Raw genomic sequence first — 12,791 nt, forward strand, 5'->3', positions numbered from 1 at the left:
GGGTTCCAATCCACTGTTTCCCTCTGATATAAAAAGAACAGAGGGTCTGCATCCGGGGGGGGGGGGGGGGGAGCCTGAGCCTAAAAAAAGGGAAGAGAATAAGGGAACGTCCGGAGATGGATTGGGCCCAGAGATTTTGGGGGGATGGAATGCTGCCATGTTGTCATCAGAGTCTGGAGGACCAGAGAATTGCTGGAATCAGAGTTTAACCCACTATAGACTTATCTTATCCAATTATGGACTTAATCTAAGCAGGTATGCTGGGGCAGCCACAAGCCTGAAGTTAGGGACTAGGGATGTTGGGGGAATATACCAAACTGTTACTTGTGATTGTCATCACGTTAATTTATTTTTCAATAACCTTTGCCCTTGCCTGGTCTGAAGTTACTAAAGGGGTACAATTTAGGTAACTGGCACATATAGTCTACAGCTGGGGTCACTAAACACATTGAGGTATGAAAACATCAGCACCAGAGTTAATGCAGTGTGAAGATACAAGGGCCTTTTCTGTACTATACTAAGTAAAACTTCCTTGGATCTAACGTCTGTATTTGTGTTGATTTTGCTAAGTAAGCAAGTGGCCATACTGTCTGGACAGACTGAGATCCAAAGAAAAATTGCAATACATAGCACGGCATTTGGACCAGAACAGACTGAATTCTTGCCAATCTGCATCTGTCTACCAGGTGACTCAAAAACCACTGAAAGTTCTAGGACTACATCACAGCCAGGAGACCAGCGTGTTTTATGGGCAAGATCAGCAAAGGCAACCTTTGTATTTTATCACTTCAGCTCATTGAATGTATTGTGTGTAGATTTTGATAAATTTTTATCATTTTGGATTGTTACTTTGTTAATAAAGTGTATATTTACTGATTTTAATATTGACTGATTATGTTTGCTTTGTATTTTTTTGCCATCAAAAAGCACAATAACTGACCCAGCACCTGTCTGACCCACATTTAGCATAAATGGGCCCTTAAATGGCGGAGGGACCTTGTGAAGCCGAACAGTCTGCACAAATGGTTGGACTCAAATAGCCAGATTCAGGTATAGTTACGCCGGTGTATCAGTAGATACGCCGTCGTAACTCTGAATCCACGCCGTCCTACATTTAAGCGTATGCTCAAACTGAGATACGCTTAAATGTCGCTAAGATACGAGCGGCGTAAGTCTTCCTACGCCGTCGTATCTTAGCTGTCTATTTACGCTGGCCGCTAGGGGCGTGTATGCTGATTTAGGCATAGAATATGTAAGTCAGCGAGATACGCCTATTCACGAATGTACGCTCGCCCGTCGCAGTAAAGATACGCCGTTTACGTAAGGTGTTTTCAGGTGTAAAGATAAACCACCAAAAAGATGGTGCAGCCAATGTTAAGTATGGACGTCGGAACCGCCGTCGAATTTCACGTTGTTTGCGTTGTTTGCGTAAGTCGATTCAGAATAGGGCTGGGCGTATGTTACGTTCACGTCGAAAGCATTGACTATTTGCGACGTGATTTGGAGCATGCGCACTGGGATACGACGGCGTATGCTCCGTTCATTCAAAACGTCATTTACGTGGGGTCACGCTTTATTTACATAAAACACGCCCACCTATTCACAATTTGAATTAGGCGCGCTTACGCCGGCACATTTACGCTACACTGTCGTAACTTAGGACGCAAGTGCTTTGTGAATACAGCACTTGCCTCTCTAACTTGCGGTGGCGTAACGTAAATTACATACGCTACGCCCGCACAACTTTGAGCCGCCGTATGTGAATCTGGCCAATTGACTTCTTCTGTCATGGGATCCTACGATTCCCTTCTCGGCTCACGGCTTCAACCATTACATAATGAAAACTAGATGCCCAGCTCAGTTTACTTGTTATCCATGATGTAAAAGCACATAAACCAAAACAGGACAAGCTTTTGGTTGCTTCGGAGTAAGTTGTAAACCACAGGGGGAAATTTTTTTTTTTTTTTTACGAGGGCAGACCTAATTACTGAAAACAACACCCATGGGGGGTTACTCCAGTGTATAAGTATTGACTTCATAAAATGGGACATTGTTTCTTCAATTGTCCATACCAAACAGTGGTGGCTGGTGCTCAACATTTTTTGGGGGGTGCAAACAAACTGAAAAAAAAAAAACCATCAATTGCAGCCTCACTGTGCCCATCAAACGCAGCTACTGTGCCCATTAATTAAAGTGACAGTGCTTATGCGCTACTATAGACACTCAATGAATAAACCCTAAACAAAGTGTATCAATAAGTTGCTGCAAAACCTAAAGTGTTTACAATACACAAAAATATAAATGAGAAAGGTGAGGGGTTCCGCGCAACCTAGTACGCGGACATGGTGAAAGTGCTAAGTATAAATAAATAAATAAATAAATATAAATACTGATCAGTGTTAACACAAACACGAGCAAATAACAGCTCAATCCAATCCAGTGAAGGAGTGTAAATATCCAAACATCAAAATAGTAATTCTATATATACCATATACATAAAATATAATATGCAGTGAATATATAAAAAATAATAATAAATATATACATATAAAAAACAATATATGAATGTATATAGTGAAGTCTATAGCCGTGAGAGAGTGTCCATTCATAGGATGAGAAATAAATAAATAAATAAATAAATCTGGTGATCCCGTGCTAGTATTGATTCTTCAAATAAGCATAGGCTGCCAGAAGGGATGTGGCTGATGTGATCACAAGATAATCCAATAAATAGTGTTGGTAGATGGGTGTAATGATCCCTCCCCGAGCTCCCGGGACTCTTACCTCCGCACAGATAATCAAGTGCATCCACTATAGGTATCTCGACCAGACCTCCGTATATGTGTTCCACTAATCCTCCTTAGATCTCCATGACAGGGTCCTCTTATCCATCCAAACAGTCAGTGTGCCCAGGAGAGGAAACAGGGGAAACACAAAAACAAAGGAGGGGACTCCAATCGTGAAGTAGTAAGCACAGGCTGAGTATTTATTAAAGAAGGAAAAAGCTGCGCTTACATGTGTTTTAAGAATATACAGCAAGGAACTTTTAAAAACGAGCGGCGTTTCAAGCGCCTGTATACGTCACTCCAGGTGTACGTCCTCCCGTCCAATCCCTTCCTGTGCCCATTAATTGCCACCACTGTGCCCATCAAACGCAGCCACTATGCCCATCAAACGTAGCCAATGTGCCATCAAACGCAGCCACTGTACGCGTAAATTATCACCACTGTGCCCATTAAACGCTGCCACTGTGCCATCAAGCGCAGCCACTGTGCCCATCAATTGCCACCAGTTTGCCCCATCAAATGATGCCAGTGTGCTCCCCCCCTGCACGGCACTTACCTGTCTCGGGTCAGCGCTGTCCTCCACGCTCCCTCCGAGTCCTCGATGTCTTCTCCAGTCCTCTTCTGCTATGATTGGACGCCTGATAGGCGTCCAATCGCAGCGCCTGTCAGGTGACCGGTAACCAGACACGGGGGACCTGATTGGCTGAGAGGCGGGTCAGTGTTAGGGAAGCGATTTATTGGATTTCCTAACACAACACTGAGTAAACAGCGAACTCACAGCAGTGCACACGCTGTTTACCAACTTGGAAGCCTATTATCAGGATGCCTATCAGGTACTTCCAAAAACACCCCCACTGCTGTAATTCAGATGCCAAGCGCCTGACAAGGGGCCAGACACCTGAATAGGGGGCGGCAGCAGCGACAATAGATATATAGCGCCCCTTTACTTTCAGTAAGGGCACTACGCTAAAGTTAGTGGGAGAATGAGAGAGGTAAGTTGCTCTCATTCTTGATTATGTTAAATTTGGCTGTCGCCAAATCTGGATTGTTCTGTGGGTCAGGCTGCGTTCTAGGGATGCAGTACCATCCCTGGGCGGCAGGTGGCGCCAGATAGGTCCAGGCGGAGCCAATTAGAGGAGTTTTCACTCGCGGGGCATGCTGGAGAGGAGTATTTCTGTGGCGGAAGCCGTTGTTCGGGGTTCTTCGTGGGTTCCTGGTTCCAGGTGCGGCACCCACATTTAGGGTGTGCGCACATAGCGGGCCCCATCACTATGGCCCACCTGGCCTGGGATCGCGCACCACGCGAAGTTCCAGAATCTGGGCCCTCCTGGTCCGGAGCAACTAATGCTACCAAGGGGCCCCAGTGACTTACTGGGTCCCCTTCTACTGAGGAGATCCCAGGCTGTATGCCGCACAGTGGGGGATCGGCTTGAGGAGAACCCGGAGGCAGGTTATCCAAAAGGGCTTGAACGAACCATTGGGGATCTGGTGACCTGAACATTGACAGGTACACTTCAACTGTCAACCAGTGACCCTAGCACAATTTACTGGGAGGATTAGCTCAACTATTTAGCTCATCCAAGTTCTAGGCCTGTGGCAGAGGCCTCCCCCTAGAGCCAGGTCTGTGGCAGAGACCTGTTCCTCCCAGCAACCTTAAAGTGACACTTCGGCTGCCAGGCCTGTGGCAGGGGTCTGTCCGGGGGCACTTCACCCACTCTGGCTGGAGTGGCAACGAACTGTACAACTATCACTGAAAGCAGGATTGCTTTCCTTCTATCCAAGTCTGATACCGCAAAGTTCCTTTACTTCATCAACCTTTTCTGTCTACCTCAAGTTGATGTTGGTCGTGTTGGGCCAAGAAACAATTCAGAAAACCTTATCTACGAACTGGACATTCACTTATTGCTCTACTCACAACCTTCAGCCCTAGACAAATAGAGGTAACTCAATACGCTGATCCTAAAACAATCAGCGGCTCCTGAGGGGATAGCGCTACAGATAGATTCATGCAATGCATGAATCTATCAATTGGTGAGTGACAGGTGCAGGAGAGAGGGTGTGGCGCCGCCACTGATACCAAATGTTGGTAATAGGACTGATGGCTCCTGAGTCCTGGCAGCCATCTCAAGCTGGCGATACTCATGGCACATTTTAGGCAACGCCCACCACTTTTGATCTACTGTGAATAGAACATATAATTGAAAGTGGTTGCCTGAAAAGGAGAAATCTACTACTCCCAACCAGATCAATCAAACTGGACTATAAGTTGACAATATACAGGATTTTGAAAAATGAATCAAACCAGAAAAAAAATACCTACAGCAATTTTGACAAAGGCAATTTTCCTGCCTTGATCGATCAAGGCAATTTCAATCCCACCTTTGACCAAAATCACTAATTTCCATGTTCGATTTTCTTGGGATTGCAATTTTAGCTCGATCAGTGGTTATCATTGCTGGAAAGTTGCCATGTTCTTGGCAGCTATAGTAATAGATTGCATTTTTCATATTCAAATATTTTATTGAACAACACAAAGGCCATCACATGTAAATGAACATAAATGATCGTAAAAATAAAGAGATTGTATTCTATCCTATCATACTCCTCGAATAAGCTGAGCCATATGCTCCAATGGGAGCAGGATTTGCAGGAAACATTCGAGATTGATGAATGGCACAGGCTGTCGGAATCGGCGTCTCGATCGATCATGAATACTCCCATTATAGAAGCTAACTACAAGGTCTTGCTGAGGTGGTATATGGTCCCGGCTAGACTGGCCGCTTTTGTGCCGGGTGCCTCTCGGGAATGCTTTAGAGGATGCGGACAGACGGGATCCACATACCATATGTGGTGGACCTGTCCTAGGGTCCGGAGGTTCTGGATCAGGGTGTACAATTTCATTTACTCCCTGACCCAGATCAATTTAGTTAAAGCTGCTAAACATGCGCTCCTGGGGGGTAAGATACCTGACACTTCGGGATCCCAGAGAAGGCTGGTGGCATTCATATTCACCTCGGCGAAAATAACCATAGTGAGAAACTGGAAGTCCGCAGCCTTGCCATTTGATCAACTCAAATACAAATTGTCCTGGCTTATGTTAAATGAGCGGCTAACGGCAATCACGCAGGACAAGATGAAGCAGTTCCATAAGGTCTGGGATCCATGGATCTGCTACTTGACTGGTGATCCTGGGTCGAGTGGTTCTTAGATTTCTCTTGTGGAGTATTTTTAAGGAGCGCGGAGCCTCAACTCTCCCCCTTCCCCCCTCTTCTTTCTTATCCAACTGTTTCCTTTCTCGTCATTCCCCAACGGGACTGAATCCCCCTTTTTTTCTTCTTTACTACCTCCTTTTTACATATCTGAAGTGTTGTTTACTAACGTCTAATTTGCCAATTGTATGATGTGGTTTTACATATGATTTGGGAGGTCGTGACCCTCATAGGCAATGGCACGTTGTGATGGTAAACAGATTGTCAAATCATTACTTATAGAAAGAAGTTACGCTGATATGTATTTCTTTTTGTTTGTGAAGAAAATTAATAAACACTATTGAAACACAAAAATAAAGATTGACTCCACACAAAGAACTAGAAAAAGAACCTCCTAAAAGAGAATGGAGCTGCCACATCCTTAAACTAATAACAAAGCACACTACCAATACTCCTTGGGGCTTTGAGGCAGAAATCAAACATTAAACATTTTTAAAATAATATCATTTTATTTATATATGGTTAAAAATAATTAACATGGGTCATCCTAAAATATGTGGTTCCAGTATGATATATTCACCATACAGTATACATCAATCCTTATAAAATATTGTTGAGTATGGGTCCAAAATGAATTCTCATCCAATATCCAGGTGAAAGCCCCAACACGTTTCGATCAAAAGAGCCTAGATCTCTTTCAGGGGGCCTAGCCAGATATCATAGTCCATATACAGGCGGTCCCCGGGTTACAAACAAGACAGGGACTGTAGGTTTGTTCTTAAGTAGAATGTGTTTGTATGTTGGAACTGGTACATTTTTAAAGTGTAACTACAGGCAAAAAAACAATTTTAAGCTTTTTGGGAAAACATAGAGAAGGGTTATCGCCCCTGTAACATTTGTTTTGCTGTCTGTGTGCATCTGTTCAGAAGATTGCACCTCACTTTCTGTCCCAATGACAATTGGATTTTAAAAATGTTGGATTGTTGTGGAAAAAGCATCAGTAGAGAGGAGCAGGGCTGCTGATAGGCCAGTACAACTGGCCCAGTTGTACTGGCCTAGTTAAATGTAAAAAAAAAAAAAAATACCGATCAGGGTCCCTTAACATCATCCAGCACCAAACAGCCATTTAGCCGCCATATGCCCCCCCCACCCTGTACATTTTACGTTTTTTTATTTTTTATTTCTTATGTTCATTCTTATATAGCGGCCGCGGCAGGGGAGGGACTATTTCTCATATTTCGGGCGCGGAAGAATACCTCATCCGCGCCCGCTCCTCATGCCATGCTGATGCTGGCTCAAGTCCCGGCCAGTGCTTCCTCTGGAGCCGTCACCTCCTGGTTCCTGGCTGGCGGGGCAGAGTGACTCTGATTCCTCTCGCTCCACGTGAAGAAATAGCAGTGAGGCTACTCAAGAGGAGCAATGGCGGCAGAAGATGTCGGTATCGGCAGAGGCAGAGCAGAGGCATCCCATGATGATCATCTGACTGGAATAGTTTGTGGGAGACCCTCAAGTCCAGGCAGGATCACCAGGAATAAGTGACTCAGCCCAGCCAACAATTACACAGGTCTGGTGTGTGCTTGCTTGGGGGGGGGGGGTGTGCTTAAAGATCTACAACCACTGTTTTATTTGTATCATGGTACTTCTAGTAACACTGCGTTACTCTATTTGCATTGTTTCTGGTAATGGCACCGCCACCTATACATTGTGGCATAGGTGACTTTGTCTGCCCATAACACGTACTGCCTGCAGAGACAGTGCCACCCATGCCGCCAAAGCGCCTATCCTGTAATGTGCTGCAGACAGTGCCACCCATGAAGCTATGGCATTGGCAGGAGGCATGGAATGGGTGGCACTGTCTGCAGCACAATATGGCATCTGGGGAGGGGCCAGGGGTGGAGCCAGAGTGGGGCTAAAGGAGGGACCAGGGGTGGAGCTGAAGGGGGCCCCGTCAGGTAGGCTGTACGGGGCCCCATGATTTCTATCAGCGCCCCTGGAGAGGAGACACCTTTTTCGCATAATAACCCTTACAGGAGAGAATTTCCCTTCCTAGGGGTAGATTTCCTCTCACTACCTGTTGTCTCCTTCCGTTTGTAAGTAGGAGTCGTTGGTAAGTACGATGTTTGAAACTTTTTTGAGGTATATATATATAATTTTTGAGTAATATTTTTACTATTTTGCTGACCTTCAATACAAATGAGGTTCAAATTCAGCCTTGAGATTACTAATTTAAATATAAGGTTTTGATACCCCCACTACAATGTTTGGCTCTTTTTCTTTGCTCTAGTTTGACGCAGTCCGGGTTTGCTCTCAGGTGACTCCTATGCTGACTCTTCACACCCTTTAACCACTTAAGACCCGGACCAATATGCAGGTTAAGGACCTTGCCCCTTTTTGAGATTCGGCACTGCGTCGCTTTAACTGACAATTGCGCGGTCGTGCGACGTGGCTTCCAAACAAAATTGGCGTCCTTTTTTTCCCACAAATAGAGCTTTCTTTTGGTGGTATTTGATCACCTCTGCGGTTTTTATTTTTTGCGCTATAAACAAAAATAAAGCGACAATTTTGAAAAAAAATTCAATATTTTTTACTTTTTGCTATAATAAATACGCCCAAAAAAGAAATATAAAAAAAAAAAAAAATCCTCAGTTTAGGCCGATACGTATTCTTGTACCTATTTTTGGTAAAAAAAAATCGCAATAAGCATTTATCGATTGGTTTGCGCAAAATTTATAGCGTTTACAAAATAGGGGATAGTTTTATGGCATCAGCGATTTTTTTCATGATTGCGACATTATGGCGGACACATCGGACAATTTTGACACATTTTTGGGACCATTGTAATTTTCACAGCGTTAAGTACTATGAAAATGCACTGATTACTGTCAAAATGACAATGCCATGAAGGAGTTAACCACTAGGGGGCGCTGTTGGGGTTAAGTGTGACCTCATGTGTGTTTCTAACTGTAGGGGGCGGGGCTGGATGTGTGACGTCAGTGATCGTCGTTCCCTATATCAGGGAACAGACGATTACTGACATTGCCACAGTGAAGAGCCACTGTGATCGATCACGGTACACCGGCGGCGATCGTGTCCATGGGTCCCGCGGGCGTGGTCACAGAGCTTCGGACCGGGTTCGCGTGCACGCACCGGCGGCGCACCGGCGGCGCGCCAGCGACCCACGGCTGGGCTCTTAAAGGGGACGTATATATACGTCCCTGTGCCCAGCCGTGCCATTCTGCCGACGTATATGGGCGTGCGGCGGTCCTTAAGTGGTTAATGTGCTTAGTTTTTTAACCTCTTTGTGGACCTCCGGTCTCCCTCTATGTGACCTTTATGGTCCTGTTTGCTATCCTACTCTGGACTCTGGACTCTACTCTGATGAATGGCTGTTTGTGTAAGTATACAGCCACAAAAAAATTTCCTGCCCTAATCACCATCCATCTTTTGCCAGTTGATGGATTTAATGTTAACTAAATAAATGCCTTTTGCTAAAAATGATGGGCCAGATTCACGTAGCCCGGGCGCAGCGTAACGTAACCGATTTAGGTTACACCGCCGCAAATTTTCTGTCTAAGTGCCCAATCCACAAAGCACTTACCTGGAAATTTGCGGCGGTGTATCCTAAATCCGTCCGGCGCAAGGCGGGCCAATTCAAATGGGGCGGGTACCATTTAAATTAGGACGTACTGCGCATGCTCCCGACGCAAATTTTCCGACGTGCTTTCCGCGAAATTACGACGCGCCAACGTTTTGTGAATCGCGACGTGAAAAAAAGACTTGCGCCGAAAAAAAATAAAATAAAAAAAAATTAAAAAGCGACGCGGGAAAGACGGGTATACTTTTACATGGTGTAGTAAGTTTACACTTTGTAAAAGGTGCCCTATCTTTGCGATGGCAAACTAACACTTGCAGCGACGTAACGACGGGAAAAAGTTTCGTGGATCGCCGTAACTGCTAATTTGCATACCCGACGCTGGTTTATGACGCAAACTCCCCCCAGCGGCGGCCGCGGTACTGCATCCTAAGATCCGACAGTGTAAAACTATTACACCTGTCGGATCTTAGGGATATCTATGCGTAACTGATTCTACGAATCAGTCGCATAGATAGAAACAGGGATACGACGGCGTATCAGCAGATACGCCGTTGTATCCCTTTTGTGAATCTGGCCCTATCTTTCTATTCTAGATTACAACCCATGTCATATATTGGATTTTCCCTGAGGAAGGAGTTTTTCTCCATAACGCGTAGGAGCTAATTATGTATCAGTTTTGAACTGTATGTCTATATCATTAGGGATTGTGGGCCAGATTCAGGTACATTTACGTTGCTCCCCCGCGGCGTAACGTATATGATTTACGTTACACCGCCGCAGGTTTACAGCGTAAGTGCCTGATTCACAAAGCTCTTACCTGTAAACTTGCGGCGGTGTAACGTAAATCCGCTGGGCGCAACCCCGCCTAATTCAAATGGGCGGGCACCATTTAAATTAGGCGCGTTTCCGCGCCGAACGTTCTGCACATGCTCCGTGTTAAAATTTTCCAACGTGCTTTGCGCGAAATTACGGCGCCCCGACGTTTTTTTGAACTGCGACATGCGTTACGCCGTTTCGTATTCCCGGACGTCTTACAAAAAAAGAAAAAAATGTGAAATTCGACGCGGGAACGACGGCCATACTTTAACATGGCTGTTCTAAAGATAAGCCATGTTAAAGCAGGTGTAACTTTGCGACGGGAAAAACCGACTAGCGACGACGTACGAGATTGCGACGAACGCGCAGATCTTCGTGGATCGCCGTCATTTGCATATTCTACGCCGACCGCAATGGAATCGCCACCTAGCGGCCGGCCTAGAATTGCATCCTAAGATCCGACGGTGTAAGTCAATTACACCTGTCGGATCTTAGGGCTATCTATGCGTAACTGATTCTATGAATCAGCCGCATAGTTAGGACGGGCGGATCACAGAGAAACGACGGCGTATCAGGAGATACGCCGTCGTATCTCTTCTGTGAATCTGGCCCTGTATGCTTGGCTATGTCCATGCAATGCATGTACCTTGAATGATTTGTATGACAATCAATTTTCATTTGATGAATTATTGTTTTTTGCTATTATTATTAGTATTATTGTTATTTTTTATTTTTTTTTGGATTCTTCCTTTTTTTTTTTTTTTGTACAATAAACATTTTATCACTTTTACCCTATAGTGGTTGTACAGTCTATGGGCCAGATTCACAGAAGAGATACGATGGAGTATCTCAGATACACCATCGTATCTCTGATTTTTACTGGTCCTATCTATGCACCTGATTCATAGAACCAGTTACGCATAGATAGGGCCGAGATCCGACAGTGTCACACTGTGTTACACTGTCGGATCTTTTTTTGGATTTAAAAATGGGCGTTCCCGCTGATTTACACTGAATAATATGTAAATCAGCGAGATACGCGAAATTCACAAACGTACGCGGACCCGACGCTGTGTTCTTACGTCGTTTCCGTAGCGCGGTACCCGTCGTATACTTACCCTTTCTAAAAGCAGGGGTAAGTATTGTTAAGTATGGCCGTCGTTCCCGCGTCGATTTTGAAATTTCCTACGTCGTTTGCGTACGCCGATTCACGAACACGCGCGTCGCAAGTCCCGCTCACGTCGCAACCACTGACGTCCTATTGACGTCAGTGGGAGCAATGCACGCCGGGAAATTCCCCGGACGGCGCATGCGTATTTAAATCGTCGCGGGAGCGCGCCTGATTTAAATAGTACACTCCCCCAGCCGCGGAATTTGAATTCCGCCGGGGGAGTTAGGATCCGCCGTCGCAAGTTTGGAGGTAAGTGTGTTGTGAATTTGACACTTTCCTCACAAACTTGCGAGGGCGGATCTTAAAACACATAGGTTACACGGATCTAAAGATCCGCTAACCTTTGTGAATCTGGCCCTATGCCTATAAAGTCCTGCCTTTGAGGGGTAACTTTGCATTTTTTGTTAGTTAAGGATGTTGCCTAGGTCACAACAGATTTATTTCATGAACCTCCAAATTTTCTGATGTTTGAAACTCGAGGACCGTCTGTAAATCATTATTAAACAAAAATAGAGCGACAATTTTGAAAAAAATTCAATATTTTTTACTTTTTGCTATAATAATTATCCCCAAAAAAGATATAATTTTTTATTTTTATTTTCCTCAGTTTAGGCCGATACGTATTCTTGTACCTATTTACCAATACTTTTGGTAATATAGTGTATCTTAACCACTTACCCCCCGGACCATATTGCTGCCCAAAGACCAGAGTACTTTTTGCGATTCGGGACTGCGTCGCTTTAACAGACAATTGCGCGGTCGTGCGACGTGGCTCCCAAACAAAATTGGCGTCCTTTTTTTCCCACAAATAGAGCTTTCTTTTGGTGGTATTTGATCACCTCTGCGTTTTTTATTTTTTGCGCTATAAACAAAAATAGAGCGACAATTTTGAAAAAAATTAATATTTTTTACTTTTTGCTGTAATAAATATCCCCCAAAAATATATAAAAAAAACATTTTTTTTCCTCAGTTTAGGCCGATACGTATTCTTCTACATATTTTTCATTAAAAAAAATCGCAATAAGCGTTTATTGATTGGTTTGCGCAAAAGTTATAGCGTTTACAAAATAGGGGGTATTTTTATGTCATTTTTATTAATATATTTTTTTTACTAGTAATGGCGGTGATCATCGATTTTTTTCGGTATTGCGACATTATGGCGGACACTTCGGACACTTTTGACACATTTTTGTGGACCATTGGCATTTTTATAG

This window comes from Rana temporaria, chromosome 3 (genome assembly GCF_905171775.1).
Source record: "Rana temporaria chromosome 3, aRanTem1.1, whole genome shotgun sequence".
NCBI classification, from domain to species: Eukaryota; Metazoa; Chordata; class Amphibia; order Anura; family Ranidae; genus Rana; species Rana temporaria.